Here is an 18,808-nt window from a genome sequence, read left to right as displayed (position 1 = left end):
TAGAACCTGTAGCAACACTGTTGTTTATATTGCAATTACTCCAATTCCTGATGCAATGGGTCGTGAGTCAAGATGAGTCTGATCTACACAAGAGGCTGACAGTCAAGGCAGGTAACAAATTCAGACCCCAGGGTAGGCAGATCCTTCACATTTGGAAAGACAGAATCTCTTCCAAGTAACATCTGCAGACTACAGGTTTGGAAAATACCACTTTGTGTGTCTGGAGTTTGGGATTTCCAGTCCAGCTCGTCACAAGTGAGAGGTCAAAGAGGGAAAAGGATAATATAAACACAACAAAAGGCTATAAAAGCTAATGGATTTGGAAGCCAAGACTGACCATAAAGGAAGTGACTTTTAGGAAATAAACTGTAGAATAGCTTTTAAGCATGCATTAAATCAATAATGGAAAAATCAGCATGCATGCAAGAGCATTTCAGAGAAAAGGACAAGGGCATGGAGCCAGTACCTAAAGAAAACACAGAAAGAAATTTACTGGAATTTCTGAAGGAAGACAACAGGTCTAGGCATGAATTAATTGCCTAAGCCAAATTTATGACTGTCACAGTCAATGGAAAGTTTTCAAAAACCATAGCATAGTTGAGCTTGGGAAGAAGGTCTGAAGTACAAGTAAATAAATACCCCATGGAGGTACAGAGGAGACACCTAAAACCTCAGCTAAAACACTAGACAAAGACCCTTATCTCAGGAACCAGTGCTGAATTATCAGAAAAATGGCATACTTAGCATGGTTTTTAAAACAAGAACTTCTGGAAGTGTTTATAAGAAAGACAACACAATCCATTGTTGGCAGGGATGGAGGGTGAAGAGGAAGGAAAGAAATCTTCCACTTTATTTTTTCAGACTATAGAAATTGCTCAATTCAAATGCACAAGCTTATTTTGGAAACTCAGCTAACAGGTAGCAAGAGAGCCTTGAAAAACTGGGAGGTTGAATGCAGGAACTCATTTTATAGCTGAGGTCCCCTAAATCACAGCAAGTTAAAATCCCCATAGAACAGTTTTGCTATACATTAGTACATTAGACTGTCTCTCTTGCCTGGCTGAATGCTGATTAGAGTTATTCCTTCTTTCCCAGCTTCACTGTCCATGACATTTGTATTTATTTTGCAGCTTGTGCAGGTTTTATGGTAAGCCTGGGGTACAGCAGCTGTTTCCATCCTTTTGTTATGTCTGACTCCCTAATGGCTCAATTGGAGAAGATTTCTAAATCGTTGTGTAGCTGCTCTCCTGTTTTGTGAAGACTGTGAATCTCATCAGACCCTGCACAAAACTACAGCATGGTATCATGGAAATCCCTCACGTTTTCTCAGTGCTTGGAGCATTCCCTCCTCTGTCTTACAACACTGATGCTCCTCCACTGCTCACAAAGGCGAGGCAACAGTGGCACTGACAAAAACCAAGCACTCATTTTGGAAACTCTCCCATGAGTCTGTGAGTGCATCACGAATGTGACCTGCAAGAGGCCCATCCTGAGATGCTGATGTACATCTTGTGAAGAACTAGAGCACAACCAAGAACAAAACACGTTGTTTCCTAAGCCAGGACCTGAATTGCTGGTACTTAAAGTGAAGAAAAGGGCATTGACTCACTGCTGGCACGACTGCATTTCTGATCTTAATACAACAGTGAATCTGTATATATTGACATCAAACATCAGCATGTCCTTCTGAAACTCACTTGTGTGGAAAAAGCTGGCAATTCAGCAAGTGCAGATGCAAAATTACATTGTTTGAGGACAATGAACTGCACAAATGTGTGACAAGAAATCACTAATGGGCTAATTCCTCAAAAAGGTTTAGAGGCTGGATTGAGCCACAGGCTGCTGTAAATAAGCCAGACATGAAAGTGCAGAGATAAAGAGAAGAGCTGTCAGCTGGATGTGAAGAAATCCCTCTGCTCTGCTTGGGGTTAACAAAGCACAGCTGATGTACCACACTATCCTTGAAAATTGTATATCAAGAAAAATATGGGGGAAAAATAATAATAATAATAAAATGGGACTAAGAGCCACAGGACTTCAACAAAATAGTATAAAATATGACAGCAGAGCAGAAGATTGAGGGACGTCTGGCTACATCCTTGTAGAAGGCAAGAAAACCATGCAGCCTGCCTCCAGTCTTTTCAGTACAGAAAATTTCAGTTGTTTGCCTGATTAGAAAACTCACTGCAGTGTCCAGTTGGTCCCTAAAAAAAAGCTTACCCCATTTTCCTGCCACTGTGCTGTGTACTTCCCTCCTACAAGGAGCCTGCTGCAGCTCTCTGTCAGCTGGCAGCCCTGCCCTGCTGTGTGGAAGCATCTCCAGTCCAAGCACAGGCTTTCCCAGGGATGGAGCAATCCCTCCCTCCACAGAGAGGACCTGAGGAGCTGAGGAACATATGCACAAGGCAGCTGCCTCCTGCCATCCTACCCTCCTCAGACACAGCATGCACCAAGCAGTGCTTTTGCAGCAAACTGAAGAGAAATGGCACCATGCATCCCCTGCCACTGCTGCTCACTGCATCACCTGCAAAGAATCTCCAAAATCCATGGACATACATGTAGCAAGAGAGTGTATATTTGATCAAATCATGTGTATATGTGCATCTACACATGGTGGTAGGGCATGCTGCAGGGCAGGGCTCTAAGGGACAGGTTGTTCAGGGATGCCTCTTCCATTCTGTCCTGATGAAGTTTTCCACATACAAATCCTGACAGGGGCTCAGCCAGGTATTTTCCATTCTTTCAAACATCTCATCCTGTTTCCGTTGTTCCCTCAAATATTTTTATTTGGAAATTACTTGGTTCTGTGAAGTGTGTGTGGAACTGCATCACTTGCACACATCCTCTAATCCAAGGACAGACAGACAAAAATTTTTGCATCCCCACTACACTACTCAGGACCAGAGAAATTATAAAAGCCATGATTCCTCCAGCTTCCTAAAGCCTTCAGCTACACAGATCCAAGTGGTGCTCCCATGAAACTGCACGTTTAGAAGAAGCTGAAACACCCTTGCCAGCTCATCAGTTCCTCTTTCTGCCCACCTCCTCCCTTCTCCACCCTTCCAGGCTAAACCTTTTGGTCCTTTTTTTCTAGGCTCCTGCACAAGCCTTTCCACTAAGCACCACCACCTTAGGGATGACAGAAATACAGGCTCCCATTGTTGAACTCAGTGATTGTGTCATTTGATCAGTTTATACCTTCCTGCCCCTTGACACAGTGGTAATGGAGTCACCTCAATATGTTTGATCTGGGCTGGGCTTTAATCAGCACCAGTGACTAATGCAAAACAATTGGAAACTAGAAAAAGAAAAAAAAAAAAAGTAAAGTCCCTGTCCCACCCTTCTATCTGTAGTTAAAAAAAAAATTCCTGATCCCAGTGAACAAAGCTCCTGGATTTTTAATGCCTGGATCCAATTTCTCAGGCTCCTCTTTCTAGATGTCAGCCTCACAGCAAAAGGACAGTTCTGCTTTAATAGGAGACTCATGGTGCATAAAGCTCCTAAAACTGCCTTAAAACACAGCTGAGGCTGGAGTGACATCCAAGAAACCTCCACTGACAGAGACTGCTCAGCAGCTCCAGCCCAGCAATGATGGGGTTTCACCAGCCAGGGAGTAGGTGAAATGGGTCAGCATGCAGTGGGATGCAGGCAGGTCTGCAGCAGCAGAACAAAGGCCAGCTTTGGAGCTTCCCAGTAACCCCAGCTCATCCAGTTTAATGATGCTAAAAGAGTGCTCAGCATTGCTGCAAAAAAAGAGCACAGAAAGGCACTTTATTTAATTTATTTATTTATTTATGGACAATGAGATGAGTGGAAGGGCTGATGTGGAAGAAAGGCTGAGAAAGCACTCCTGTCTTTGGCAGAGCTGGTGAGAACTGCAGATCTGACTTCACCTCCTGCTGCCCTGCAAGGTGAAGGTGGCTGTGGGAGCAGGGAGCAGCCAGGGTGCTGCAGCCACACTGCTGCAGCCATGTCCCAGCTAAGGAGAGGTGCCTCTGCCTTCAAAAGCAGAGGTACCACATACCCAAAACCAGGACACATGTGCCACAGGGCTGTCTCTTCTGACAGAAAAGAGAACACTTGTGAGGGCTGAGAAAAGTAAATAAAAAGAGCTGGAGGTCAACACAAAAGGCAGAAAACCAAGGGTATTTTGTCTGATGCCGATGACAGGAATGCCAGGCAAAATCTCCTAGGAAAATAACAAAAATCAAGTGAAACAGAAGAAAACATGATAAATACTTAACACTGGCTTTGCATCGCAGCCCAAATACAACATGACTTCACACAGAGACACAGCAGAGGGGCTGGAAGGTAAGAAAGTCCAGCAGAAATGGAAGTTAAACACCAGACTAAAGTCTGATGTCATCTTTGATATTATTTCAGGACAAGGGTGATAGAAAGATGCTATCTTTCACTAGACCAACAACACCTTGGATAGAAGTCCAGAGAAGAACAATGGAGCTGGGGAAGGGTCTGGAGCACAAGTCTGATGAGGAGAAGCTGAGGGAGCTGGGGGTGTTTAGCCTGCAGAAAAGGGGGCTCAGGGGCCCTTCTCACCCTCTACAGCTCCCTGAAAGGAAGTGTAGCCAGGTGGAGGTTGGCCACTTCTCCCAGAGGACAAGAGGACACTGTCTTAAGCTGCACCAGGAGATGTTTAGGGTGGACATTAGGAGGAATTTCTTCACAGAAAGGATGATTAGGTATTGGAATGGGCATGGAGGTCATGGAGTCACCATCCCTGGAGGTGTTTAAGAATGGATGTGGCACTCAGTGCCATGGCCTAGTTGACATGGTGGTGCTTGCTCATAGGTTGGACTTGATCTCAGAGATCTTTTCCAACCTACTTGACTCTGTGATTCTGTGAAAAACAGCTATTCCTCCACCTCAGTTTGGTCTGAAATAGTATTTTATCCTTTTTCACACAATAAATGCAGCCTGTGCCATCTCTCCAGGACAGCAGAATTAGCCTTACTTGTGGTAAGGCTGAAAAATTACATCAATTTTCTTTCCCATTTTTCCAAAAAGAAAAAGATCAAGTGTTTCAGAGCAAGACTAGTGCTTCAGAACATCTTAAGTTTATTTTAAAAATTCATTAAAACTTTCAGTGATAGCACTGCAGTAATTTTCTTATATCACATCCCAAAGCTTTCCTGAACAGCTACATTTCTTAGCAGATATGTGGGCTTCCCAGTACACTTGAAAAGAGACCTGGTGCTTCAAGTTTTCATAGGATCAATGATATCAGCACGTATCATTGACCTTTAAAGCTTCTTTTTGCCTCTACGTTCCTGAAAAACAAAAGTAGTTCAAACTAGTAAAGCCAATGACGAAACTCAGTTGCTGCAAAAATCACAGCACTTTCCATCCCTTAAGAGTAATTTTGGGAAGGCTTTTGAAATCAAATTCCTTGCATGCAGCACAGATTGGACTGCCAGGATCAGCTTCCTGTTTTCTTTCAGATCCTCTTCGTATGATCCAAAGCATTTTGCTTTTGTAATCCTGGGAATTATTGATATTCTGAAGTACAACTTGGGTGTTTTCCTCTGGAATCAGAAAAGGAACAAAAACAATTTTAGAGAAGATTTTCCTTTCTGTTTCTTAGAATTGTGTCATTTGGGATGGGAAAGAGGGAAGGAAGGAAAACAGTCATGGAACTTGGAAAGGACCAGTGACTATACCTTACAACAATATAAACCCATCCTCTCCCTTTCTGGCAAGTCAGCTTTGGTAAAAATCACAGAGCTGTGTCTTAACTGTGTCTTGTCACTCCACTCCAAACACAGCCCGAGCTGCTGCTTACAGGCAGAGTATCTCTTGTGAGTCACTTGGGAAACATTAAGTCCTCAGCCATATCTAGGTTCTAAGCTTCCTGGACAAACCAGGGCAGGGATCAGGTGCCAGTACAAAGACAGAAGAAGCTGGGAATTCTTAATTCCCATTAATCCCCAGAGCAACCAATGACATTGTGCTAATTTGTAAATCCATTTCTCATCACCCTTGAAGAGCTTGGGTTGCCTTCTAATAAAATAAATAAAGACAACATACAAAACACAGAAAAAGGGAACCAAATAAAGAGATACTGAAAGGCTTTCACCTAACTAAAGATTAAATAAGCTCAATCTTCTTAAGTAGGAAGAAAAATGACTAATGGGTGAAATCAAATCAGGGGTGAGCAACGTGGTGAATGGAAGATTAGTACGTGCTGCTTTTCATAATGCAGGGATTTAGTATCAAGTGAAAAGAAATCCCCACACAAACCCAAACCAAAAGGTCATTTCATAACAAAAGGTATAATCAGACTTGGGAACTGACTGCCATGGGATGTTTTGGATGGCCAAAAGGATAAATGGGTTCAAAAATGATCAGATGAATTGAAGGAAGAAAGGTCTATTTGCTTTTAAGCACAAGTGTGGATGACAGTATCTGGCTCAGGAAGTGCTTAAATCACTGACAAAAGCCAACAGGGAATCCTCAGGGAAATAAAATTAGAAAAAGAACAAATATACATTCATCAGTGTATTATTCATTACTGCCCTCTGTCAATGGCTGCTCCTAGATTCTTTATCAGTTTTCATAACCTGGCACACACAGAAAGGGAACAAAGTTCTGTACCTCTTCTTGTTCTGGGAGATTCCCACAGAAATTCCGTCTTGGCCTGGGGATTTGTATAATTGATTTTAGTCCTGTTCATTCTAGCTGTGACTGGGAAACTGACATATGAGAGATAAGAAACCAGATTGGTAGATAATGCAATTCATTTTGATGACTGTGAATTATCTTCTGCTACTCACGTAACACCACTACAGCCCAACTACCTGAAATTACGAGGTGTCTGACATTGTGTAATGCTCTCCTGGATCCAAAGGTCTCTTTACCCAACTTATTTCTGTAAAACACACCAAGAGGTCCAATCCCACTGAAAGGACAGACAGCTCTGTGGTACAAAGCAAGCAGAAATAGTTGGTTTCTGGCCATTCATCTACCTTGCTTCTTTCCTTTAAAATCCCTCAAAGAATTCTATTATTTATAAGAAACAACCCAAGACCTGAAAAATCACCAGTTAGATTTTCTTTATTGCAGGCCACCTTCAGCTAGCCTGTTCAGCAGAAGAAATGTTTTGGTTAGTGTTTGCCATTCAGCACAGTGGTTCCTGGCACTATCAGCAAAAAGCAAGGAGTCCAAAACCTCCAGTTTTGTATCACTGCTTTTAAAATGGACTTTTTTTAGGAATTAATTGTAATAGTTTTACTATAAACACATAAATTGGTGATGGTGCTTGGAAGTAGTGCTCTTTACAACAAGTATACTTTGACTACAGCCTGACTATCAGAGTGGTTTGTGTCGGGAGAGATCTTAAAGACCATTCAGTTCCAACCCCTCTGCCACAGGCAGGGACACCTTCCACCAGACCAGGTTGTTCAAAGCCTCATTCAGCCTCAAGGAGGGGGCACCCACCACTTCTCTGCCCAATTACATACCTTGATATCTCTAACAAAAGACAGAGGAGCTCAAAGATATGTGTGGCACAACACATCCCTCTCCGCTCATTTAACAGCTATTACAGAGACTACGAACAGACTAGAGGAACCTAAACCTGAAATTTTCAGTATATTCCCCACATCCTCCACCCCCAGGATTTTTTCTGTGAATGCCCACTGAATAACCTGGAGGAAGACACACGTATTGTGGTTTCCCATCTCTGCAGCAAAGTGAAATTCCCTCTGGTTAACCACCTGCTAGCTGTATAACATGGCATTTACTTCAGAGTGAACCTTAACCAAAAGGCACACAGACACCACAAGCTGCGTTGGGTTCACAGAACTCCACCACTGCAGATTTTTACTGTTAAAAATCCAAGGATTTTGCATGCATTTGCTCAAGAAAAGGAGATGCTTCCTGCAGTTCTCTAACATGCCCTCACTTCACCTCCCCAGTTTTACCCGGGTACTTTTGACCGTGACACGCAGGAGCAGAGAACATTCACTTCCTTCTCTGGCTCTCTGAAATTCCCTGATTTCATCATACACAACTCGCTGTGACAGACAGGACTCGGCACAGGAAGCCGAGAAGCTGCCTTGTTAACGACAGCCTGAGGACAGCCAGCTGCCTGGGAAAGCACAACAAACATTTTAATTTATTCAAACAAGTTTTGCAAGCAGCTGTGCACGTGCATGAGCATAGACCACACGTATTTATCGTGAAACCTGGGGTGACAGAAGGGTTTATTGCTACAGCTACAAACTTTCCCTAGAACATTGTGTTTTTAAACTTTTCATGTCACAAAAGCTTGCTGAAATGGGGAGCTCTCACCCCATCCAGCTTAACTTTTATTTGACCATGGGTTTTCAAAGCATCCCAGGAATGAAGGTGCAGCACTAGAATCCCATTAGTCACTTCAATGCCTTAATGCCTCCATGTTACTTAAATTGATATATATTATGTCTGTAATAAATGGGTTAAAAAATCCTTCTAGAGATTAGAGAATGGCCTCAAGTGATGTATTTCAGTACTGACCTGGAGAAAACACGAATAACATCAGGAACAGAAATACTGAAATTGGGGCTAAGGAAACCTAAGGGTTGGGGCGAGTTTTTTTGTTTGGTTGGTTTTTTTTGTTGTTTTGGACGTTTTTTTAATCCCATTTAAACAACTTTAAACACATCTGCACAGTGCATCAGAAGAGCAGGAAGGAGTCTTGAGGTGTTCACCTTTAAAAAGCAAACTACCAGCCACAGGAACCTCATGCAGCAATACCATCTGCTTGTGTTATTACCCTGCTATCTACTGCTGAGCAGCTCTGCTCATGTCTGCTCAGAGAAACCTGGAACAAAATCTCAGCAGCATGACTGGGAACACAGAGGGCCACATACAGCTCTTCATTCCTGGAAGACAAAGCCCACCTCTGGAAGTGTTCCAAAGAGCATCTCTGAGCACACCAGGCAACATAATATTGCAGGGGCAGTTTCATTCATTCAGAGAGCTACCAAGCCCTCTTCTCTCACCAGCATCCTCTGATTATACAGGAACAGGAGAGGATTTCCCACATTTCCTGCACAGGAACACGGAACATCCTTCAAATCTGCTCCCAAGGTACAGGCGCTGATGTCCAAAATAAAATCCCCGCACGTTAAAGGCTGTTACAAAACCATCAACATTCAAGAAACCCCAAAGGGCTGGCGTCACTCTGTATAACCAAGGGGACCCACAAGAAATGTGGAAATTCCATCCTTAAGTCATTGACTGCGACATCCTCTGGCAGTTTTCATCACTGGTACCTCACGTCAGAAAAAGAAAAAAAAAATCTTTCATCTCACAGTGTGGCCTCTTTTATGGCTTGTTACTTGAACTCTTACATATACAGGTTGTTTTCTGGTTCAGTGTGCAGCCAGAGGGCCAAAAGAGTTTTTTTTCCTTTTAAGCAGATTTTTTAATTCTTCTGGGTTTTCCCCCCAGTCTCCCCATCCAGCGACTGAATTATGTACCTGCGGTAAGAGCTGCCATGTGCCAGACGTTGTCTTGCAGTCATGTGGCCAGCCTGCCCCATCACACTGCCATGTGGATTGTGTCACCTCTCCTGAACAGATTCTTGCTGGTGCTGCTTGTCCATCCTCTGTGACCAGGGACAGGCTGTTGAAAAAGGCAGGACCACATACAGCAGGATGAATGGGCAAACCATGAATGGGCTTCAGATCATCTCTCTGAGATCATATTCAGACCATCTTTCTGAGCCCCAGAGACAGAGGTGTGAAGGCTTTAGAGATGCAGGGCACTGTTGGAGCATGAACAAATGACAGACCATGGCTGCTCCGTTTGCTACATCCAGTCATCCTTCTCCCAACACAAATCTCTTCTTTCTCCTGCCTCAGGATGCTCCTCATACTTTCAAACAGTTTCCTTTCCCACTCTGGCATGAGCCACTAGTCCAAGACAGAAATGTACATGGTAACAACCATCAATTCTGCAAAAACTCAAGGGGAAGGATGAGGGAGAGTAAAACAGAAAAGAACATGTTTTCTCTCCTTACATGCATCACAGCTCTTAAGCTTCTCTGGTCCACAAGTGTTAAATCCAATTGTTTTGGTCCTTTTTCCTCACCAGCAGAGGAGAGAATGAGGCTTTGGAGCTTGTGGAAGACACTGCTAACTCTGGTGGAGAGCCAAGAGCAAATATGGCACACAGGTGAGCTCCCACCTGCTGCCATGGTGACACAAGGGAGAGGAGAGGTTGCAGTCACTGTGTGTAGAGAACATCCATCTCCAAACGTGCTCCTGCCCTGACACAGTGAGGGCTGAAAGGTGTCCTCCAGGTCAGCAAGATCTGCCCATGGCTTATCATTGCTCATTACTGCCCTGGGAAGGCAAACCAAACCACCTCTCCAGCTCCCTGCAACACCCACACAGCTTCTTTTGCATCTCCTGGAACGAGAGGAAAAAAAATTATGCTTCCAAGAAGGTACAGAGAAACAACAGAATAGACACTGGAGGAGAGGAAATAAACCCCTTCATGGAAATGTAATTTATTCAGCATACTAGAAAAAATGCAGCGTAATGATCAGACCTTAAAAGATTACAGAGAAGATATTATTTATTATAGGAAGTAAATGCTAATTAAAAAAGGGTATAAAAAAATAATTTGTTGTGTGGTCAACACAAGAAACAGAATTTGACCTTCCACAAACTTCCTACAGATCTTGAGAATAAAGGAGAGAGTGCAATCAGTTCAGAAAATGAACTGTGAAAGTTGGATAAATCAGAGGAAAGCTGGAAAATTCAAATAAAGTTGAAAATTCTGAGAAAACCAAATTAATCAAATGTGACAGCACAGGAAGAGAGACTTTCAATGGATAAACTGGAGTGTCATGCAAACCCAGTTTCTTAAAACCTCATTGTCTTATCAGGAAAAGTTGTTACTGCTCCACAAGGATGTTGTAATTTCTATGCAAATGTTCCTGAATGCAAGAGAGAGGGAAGAAAAAAGAAAAAAACCACAGCTTCAGATGCTTGTTAACTTCTGGACAAGCCAGGGTAGACATTTTTTACACAATTCCTAGTTCCAGTTCTGACTTGGTGCTAACTTACTATGGCACCTCTTTTGGGTTTTGTTCAAATGATTCCTCATACAATGAAAGGGAGCTAATGAGTGACTGCCATCCTTTAATAGCCTGAAGAGTGAATACAACACAACTTGTGTTTGCTGTGGGACAGGGAAAAGATAAAATTTTGTTTCTCCTGATCCCATGGAGAGTTACCATTAATATCAGTGATACATATCTTTTTGTTAAAAAGTAGTATTTAGAGTGAAATAGTTCAATCAAATATGAAATTCACCATTACTGAGAAGGATATTTTCAGTGATCTTTTGATTGTGCTTAGTACAGTACCAGCCAATACAACAGCATTATCTAAAATCAGAAGAAGCATGTTAAAAGGATGTCTGACAGGCAGCATTACCTATCAGCAGAAAAAACCCACATCCAACCACAAAGGCTTTTGGAGGACAAAGATGAGCAGAGAACATAACTATGGATACCTGGCACACTCCAAAAACAGGGCATCACTAGAGTAAGTGGAAGGAATCCCCAGTTCTGTACTGATATTTGCTGGGCTTACATCCTAGTAAAAATAAAAAGCCACCAGGCACGGGAAAGAAAAGGATGGTGACACTAGACAACCAATGGCAACTTCAAAAAGGTTCCTGATGGCAGCTGAATTTTTGTCTACTCTAGTCAAACCCCAGCATGATCAACATGTGACCTCTTCAGCACACATACAACACGAACAAGAATTCCTGCCCTTTTGGAGTTCACTCTGATGAAGGTAGAAGTAATACTTCTTCTCTCCTCACCCCAGAAAAAACACCTGCCTCAACACTCTAAGAGGAATTGATATGACCCTGAAAGAACCACTGGCCCTTTTGAGGCAGAGACAGTGGAACATTTTGGGATTTCCTACGCAGCATGTGCATTCCCACTGCAAAGCACTGAAATTCTTAGGGCTGTGAAACTGCCACCTATACGATCTTTGAGATGGTTTTGGGGAGGGGGGTGTGTGATAATTCTGCTGCTGTGGTTTGGTTAAAGATGGTTTCCTGTGAGGCTGAGCCTTCAGCTTACAAATTTCAAAAGAGAGGAGAAGAAAAAGAAAACCAAAAGACCCAAAAAACTGACGAGCAAGCTAGACGCAAGCTTGGACTCTCCAGGAAACCACAAATTAACCCCTCTGAAGACTGCATGAAGAGCTATTTCTGTGCCTTTATCATCTTTTAAGGAGACAAGAGTGGAGGAGGAACAGCTAGAGAAAAGAGCTGAGCGTGAAACCAGAGCTGAACACACACTGAACAAACGTAGGCACAAAGGAAAGAATGACTGGGGAATGCCAAACCCTGCTGAAGCCAATGGGAACTTCAGCAGCAGCTTCATGGAGCTGGGGCCACACATAAGGATGAAAATCCTTCTAGACAGGAACAAAGACAGACACAGACTGTCAGCACCAGAGCCAAGCATGGGAATGCCCCTGATGAGATGAGCAAGCTGTGCATGAATGGTGTGCTGGAATTACCGAGCTGGTTTGAGTGACTGCAAGGTTAGGCCACCACAACCAGACTGTGGTTGAGGGATGTAGTTATTTTAAGCAGGGCTTCTGCACAGCAGGGTGGACAAACAAGGTGTGGAAATGGTTAGTGGTATACCATTTGTGCATCATTAGCCATATAAACCATCACCACAAGGGTTTGGAAGCCAAATGGTCAAGAGAAAAGATTGGCCTCAACACTGCCTGTAGCAGAGATGTTCTGAATCTGCTCCAACTCAAAAGCTGTCACTGAGACACACATACACTGAAAATCTAACATGGGAGTATGGTTCATCTGCTTCATTCAGTTTTAGCACTTAAAACTGGGCAACATTTCAAAAAGAGATCAGCTAGAAGAAGGAAAGCACATCAGATTAATGCCTCTTAAATTACAATGAACTGACCTTTCCCTCCACGGTGCCTCATTGTTCAAATTCATTTTCTAGCAGTGAAAAAAGACAGAACGCTGCATTCATTAGGCTGAACTCCAACTTTAAATTATACCTGCACTTCTGAAAGCCACAGGCACCTACCAAGCTTCAAATTATGCTTCTCCTAAGAATTGAAGGAGAATCCAACCTTAAAAACAGAGAGATATCAATTGGTTGAAAGACCATCTGACCAAGGTAAAACAGTGCCTTGCTGGAAATTATGAGAAAGCCCCTCCCCCATAATTTTTACAATACTAAACAGGAAAAGCTCACCTAAATCATGAAGTCAAATTATTAAGTCAGAATGTCCCCTGCAGCAGTTAACAGATATATGCTGTAAGAAATGAAGCATATGGCATTTTTCAGCATAACTAACATATTTCTTAAACATGTCTTTTGAACATTATAGTCTTTTAGTTAAGTGACTGCAGTTCCAAATATATTCACATTTTGCATTTGCACTGCGTGAAGTTTTGTTTTAAACTTGTATTCACAACTGTATTAATGCTAGCAAGGTAACATCTGCTTTTTAAAAGGTCTTTTGTTCCAAGTGAAACAAAGCTATAGGGGAGAGAAGGAAAAGTATCTTTTCTTCTCCTCACAGGAAAACCTTCTTAGGAATAATGATTAGCCCATATTAACACAGACACTGCTAACTTGATTCATGAGCAACCTCTGTGCTTTACTATTGCTACAAAATTATTTCATCTGTTCAAATGGGTCTCTGGTTTGAACACAGAGAGGAATCCACTGATAAAACAGGGATGTTCCACGCTCTGACACTGACTGACTACTGCTTTCAGCAAGTCATTTAACTCCGTTTACCCTCCTGTTGACCTTACATGCATGCCCTCAGCATCAATGTGTAGAAGAAAAGTGCAATCTAAGGACAAAGCAATCTTATCAGACCACTTCTTTTCTGGTACTTGTTTACTAGCATGAACTACACTGAAAGGTTATTAGGGTTCCAAGTACAAGAACACTCCAAGTTAAGAAATGACTCTTCAGCAAAGCATCAGTTCAGCTCTTTCATGCCTATGCTATGGCTGCATTTTTATAACCATATCCAAACCAGGAGACTCTTGCTTCACTGGTGGTATAAATGGACTTAGCTGGGGGCAAGACTGCTGAAGTGAAGGAGACATTGGTGCACCAGACATTCTTCACATGGAGGCATGTCACAGAGACGTAAGAAATTCTAGGAAAAATCTTTCCTCCTTTGCTGGTACACCTTGTCTTTCATCTCCTGAAATACAGGAACTCTGTACTTGCCTCAACTGAGGAAGAGCTGAACCAAAGCTGAAGCACAGGTATATCATGCCTGCAGCAGAGAAATCATCTGGGTTTGGGCTGCCTCCTCTTTATTCCTTTGGCCTCCCACTGTGGCTCAGATCTACTCCCCATGGCACAGATATGCTCTCTGGCAGCTGTGCTTCCTTGGGCCCTGAGGAAGGGTCACAAGAGACAGGACAAAGCAGCAGCACACTGAGGAGCAAGGCTCTACCTCTGTGCTCCTCTGCAGAGACCGATGTGCCAGGGGGGATCAGAGACACACAGCTGATGCACGCCATGTGCCAGGCAGGAGTGGAGGTACAAGCTATGAGATACACAGCTGATGCTCCAGGGGATCAGGGAATGCAGTGTAGCTCAGAGGGTGAAGATGGCTTGGCAGTGGAGGGGATAAAACTCAACTCAGCAGTGGGTGTGGAAGGATGAGTGTGCACAAGAATGTATAGAGCCAAAGCTTGCTTTGACAGACCTTGGTATTTAAAGTTCCTTTGGACTGAATACCCTGTTACTGCAATATTTTCACCATTAATGTACATTGTGACTTCTCAAATCATGCTTTAAGGCGCCTACAAGTGGGAAGGAGCCAGAAGTTTAATAAAATACATGAAAAACATAACTCAAAGAAGAGGAAAGGAAACAATGGTTTGCATGAAAAGCCTCAGTACCCATGTTAGAACATGGGACAAACAGATAAGGACAGAGTATTCATTACACCACAGATCAGAAAATGAGCCCAAAACACTACTCTGGTAATCTTTAACAACAGAAAAAAGAAAAACAACATAATTATGATTTCATCAAAATATACATGCCCTCAGGTAAGTGCTAAGCTGAGGAAGTTGCAGTAAGATATTCTTGTCCTGTCAAAGCATGTGAAAAATTCTACTCCTTCTTGAAAAGGATTCCACTAATAACAGGCTGTTTCCATTTTCCTGTCTGCCCAGTGACAGGCTGCATGCAGTAACATGACACAGCAAGACACTCCATCCCAAGCTTTTACAGCTGCCACCAGACTCTGATCCATTTTATTGCAATGTTTTCACCATGATCAAGCCTTGCAAGGCACCTGCTGGATATAGGCAGGTACAGTAAATGAGAGAAAAAAAGCTGAGCAATCCTTCACAGCAGCTGTATAGCCCAGGGACACAGCACAGCTCTAAGAAAGAGTCTGTCAAACTATGTACAGCAAAATCCCCTCAAGGAGAAGTTACTAAGACACCTCAGCCAACAAGCACATCGTAACTTCCACAGCTATGGAGAAGTGCTCAGGGGAAGTGTGCACTGAGCTCCTAGCAATTGCTCTAGGATAGTTCCTCTTCAGACAGTCAGTTTTGGAGCTATCACAGCCTGGGTGGAATTCACCTGAAGAACCCTGGACATGAAAAAAATTACTTCTAATCATCAATAGCTGCACACATCTGAGTAGAGATGAGGATGTGGGAGGAGGGAACTGCAATCTCCCAGCTTCTGAGAAGAGGAGGAGAAGTACAGGGCCAATGCCAGCTGATTTTGCTCCCTGACATTGGAGAGAGGAAGAAAAAGCTTTCTTCCATTCTTCCTCATTGGGGACTAAATCTCAAATCCACTGTGGGACATGCAGAGTCCTCCATATGGAAAATGCTGAAGAAAAGCAAAATCTGCTTGAAGAAGGCTGAACAGAAGTTATCACAGAGATAGAACTGGTGTATTTGTACAAGTGCATTAAGTAGGTGAAAGAATGTTTTAAAGTAAAGCATCTGGAATTTAGAATATTTGAAAACTGTCATAAAGAGTGACCAATCTCTAACAGGTAGACCAGCCTCATTCTGCAGGTACACAAACCTATGCCACAGAAGCTGAGTACAAAAGAGCTGGAGTAGAAATGTCTGTATATCCTACTGTGTACTCACTCACTTGTCCCAGAAAGGGGTTGTGAAAGTTTTTTCACAGGATTAACAGTACTCAGAAATTACATTCCTGACATTTCCTACACAAGTGGAGCAGCTTCTTTGCTTCAGAAAAAGATTAACATTGTGACACCAGAACCCACTCCACAGAAAAGCAAAATTAAGGAATAGCAGCCAGAATGCCTGTTCTCTTCCCAAGTCTCTTCCTCTCCCACCATCCAGGCATATCACACAGGCCATCTCTGAAGTGCCTGTACACAAAAAAATGCTGCAAAAAAAGAATAAATTGGAAGTCCATGTGCAGGCATAACACTGTGGTATTTTTAGGACTCGAGATAGGGTGGGATGGTGAGATGGATGGATGGATCTATCTCCAGGAAGGTAAAAAGAGAAAAGTGAGACCTTGGGGCCATGTTCCCTTGCAAAGAAGTGACCTTAATGTGCAGAGCTCTACAAAGTAATAGGTGACAGTCTGATCAAAAGCTTAAGGGTCAGGATGAGAGAGGAGACCAAGAAGCATAATAGCATGATCAGAGTCTGCTACAGGCCACCAAAATCAGTAGAAAGTTGATTAAATCAGCTATCATCAGTGGGGAGGAGAAGCCTTTTGACTGCAGGCTCTGTTTCTCTTAGAGACAGAGTAAGTGAATAGAACCTCAAGCTGTGCCAGGGAGGCTCTGGCTGGGCATCAGGAAGAATTTCTTCACTGAAAGGGTGGTTAAGCATTGGAACAGGCTGCCCAGGGATGTGGTGGAGTCACCATTTGTGAAAGTGTTCAAGAAATGACTGCACGTGGCACTTAGTGCTGTGGTTTAGTGGATGGTGGTGTTCGGTCAGAGGTTGCACTCCATGATCTTGGAGGTTTTCCCCAACCTCAACAATTCTATGATTCTCTCTGGGGAGTTTCACCATGCCAGTATCTGCCTGGGAGGGCAACAAGAAAGGTGTAAGTAATCCAAGAGAGCTATCCTGAAGGGCACCTTTTTCATAAAAGTGAGAGACAAGTCGATTAGGAGAAGCACCCCCTACTCAATCTGCTGCTCATTAATGAGGATGAACTAGTTGAAGCTGCAAAGGTTGATCACAGCCTTGGCCACAGCAATCCTAAGAGGATGATTTAAAGATCCTGAAAGAAGCAAGGTAGGCAGGTAGTAGAATAGAGATCTTGCACTTCAGAAGAGAAGATCTGTGCTTGTTAAGGCACTGGCAGGGAGGATCCCACTGGAAGCTAAAGCAAAGGGACCTAGGAGGCCAGTTGATCTTCAAGAACAACCACTTAAAGCAGAACAGACCATTCGGATCTGCAGGAAGTCAAGCAAATGTGGCAGGGAGCCAGCTCCGCCCAAGGGGGAATTCCTGACTGAGCTCAAACACTAATAGGAAGTGCCTGGGAGGTGGAAGTGGGACAGGCTACTTAGAAGGAGTATGGAGACAATGCCTGAGCACATAGGAAGGCAGGAAAATAAAAGCTTATCTGGAGTTGAAACACTGAAGCTGTGGAGAATGCATCAAGGAGTACTTCAGCAGCAAGGAAAACATTGATCCATGGGAAAAGAACACAAAAAAACCCCACCAAGGTATAAAACATCTACTTGGCTGGGAAAGTCTGCTCTCAGATCTCCCTGAAGGTAGTGGCAGGCTCTATCCAAGTGCAGCATGATCCAAAGTAGAGAAAAAATGGGTGAGCAGCCACTTCAGCAAACAAAGCATCACAAAAGGTAGCAGGAGGCTGCTCTAGATAACCTGCAGATGTCCCTTCTAACCTGAATTAGTCGTGATGAAAATTCCCAGGGCTCACTATTAACTCTTTTGCTACCCAAAGAAAAAACAAGATAGAACTGTCATCTCAGTCTATCATCTTAACCACAACTATGCCAAAGCTAAAAAGCTGCTCTATTTCAGGACAGAAGACGTAACAATGCATACCCCAAAATGGTGATTTTAATTTCACTAACAGTTCTTATCCATATACAGTACTCTGTCAGATACTGACATTTCTAGAGTTATGTTTCAGACACCAATATCTCAGGTGAGAACAAGATGAAGCCAAACATAGTGCTGCCCTCTAAACTAGATCAGAAAGGCTGATAACATCATTGCTTCCCCCATTACCAAGGGGCTGACATCAAAGATTTGGTGGCTGAAATTAAATCCTATAACACTCTGATATTAAAAGGTCCCTAAATGCTTAGAGCACATCAAAGCAACCGTTAGAGCAAAATGGGTGTGGAAAAGCCCCTACTGGGGTACCTTCCTGTGGAGCACAGTAATAGCCAAATTGCAGGGAAAATACAGACAGGTATATAAGCTCTGTGAAGAGAACAAACCAGACAAATATTATGAAAATAAGTAAAACATCAGTATATCATCAGGTCTCTGTAAATGTCCCTTCACTGAACTACGAGCCAGGCAAGTTCTTTTACATATTCCAAATTCATTGTTACTTTGCAAACACAGAAAGCCACCATTTTAATTATGATTTCTGAATAAAACAAGGTCAAACACTAAGGCAAGGCTGCTGCAACAATCAAATACCAACTACACACTTAGTCCCAGAGCTACAACAGGAGGGAGCTGAGCTGTAACAACCCGAGCCTTCAGACAATAAAACTTTTGAAGTTCAAGCCTTTTT

General features: G+C 43.0%; 1 long non-coding RNA gene across 1 annotated transcript; it reads right to left on the bottom strand.

Annotated features, from left to right (window-relative positions):
* Positions 1–5,297: 5,297 nt before the first annotated feature.
* LOC146438736 (uncharacterized) lies at positions 5,298–13,919 on the bottom strand. Its single transcript, XR_014851909.1, has 3 exons — positions 10,025–13,919; positions 6,613–9,917; positions 5,298–5,543 (listed from the first exon to the last, which is right to left on the bottom strand). It is a non-coding gene; the product is annotated as an uncharacterized LOC146438736 (long non-coding RNA).
* Between the last annotated feature and the right edge of the window lie 4,889 nt (positions 13,920–18,808).

The sequence above is a fragment of the Lichenostomus cassidix genome, chromosome 4, assembly GCF_008360975.1.
Source record: "Lichenostomus cassidix isolate B80296 chromosome 4, HeHo_3.0, whole genome shotgun sequence".
Lineage (NCBI taxonomy): Eukaryota > Metazoa > Chordata > Aves > Passeriformes > Meliphagidae > Lichenostomus > Lichenostomus cassidix.
The sequence above is the reverse complement of the archived record's forward strand: the minus strand, read 5'-3'. Positions and strand labels throughout refer to the sequence as shown.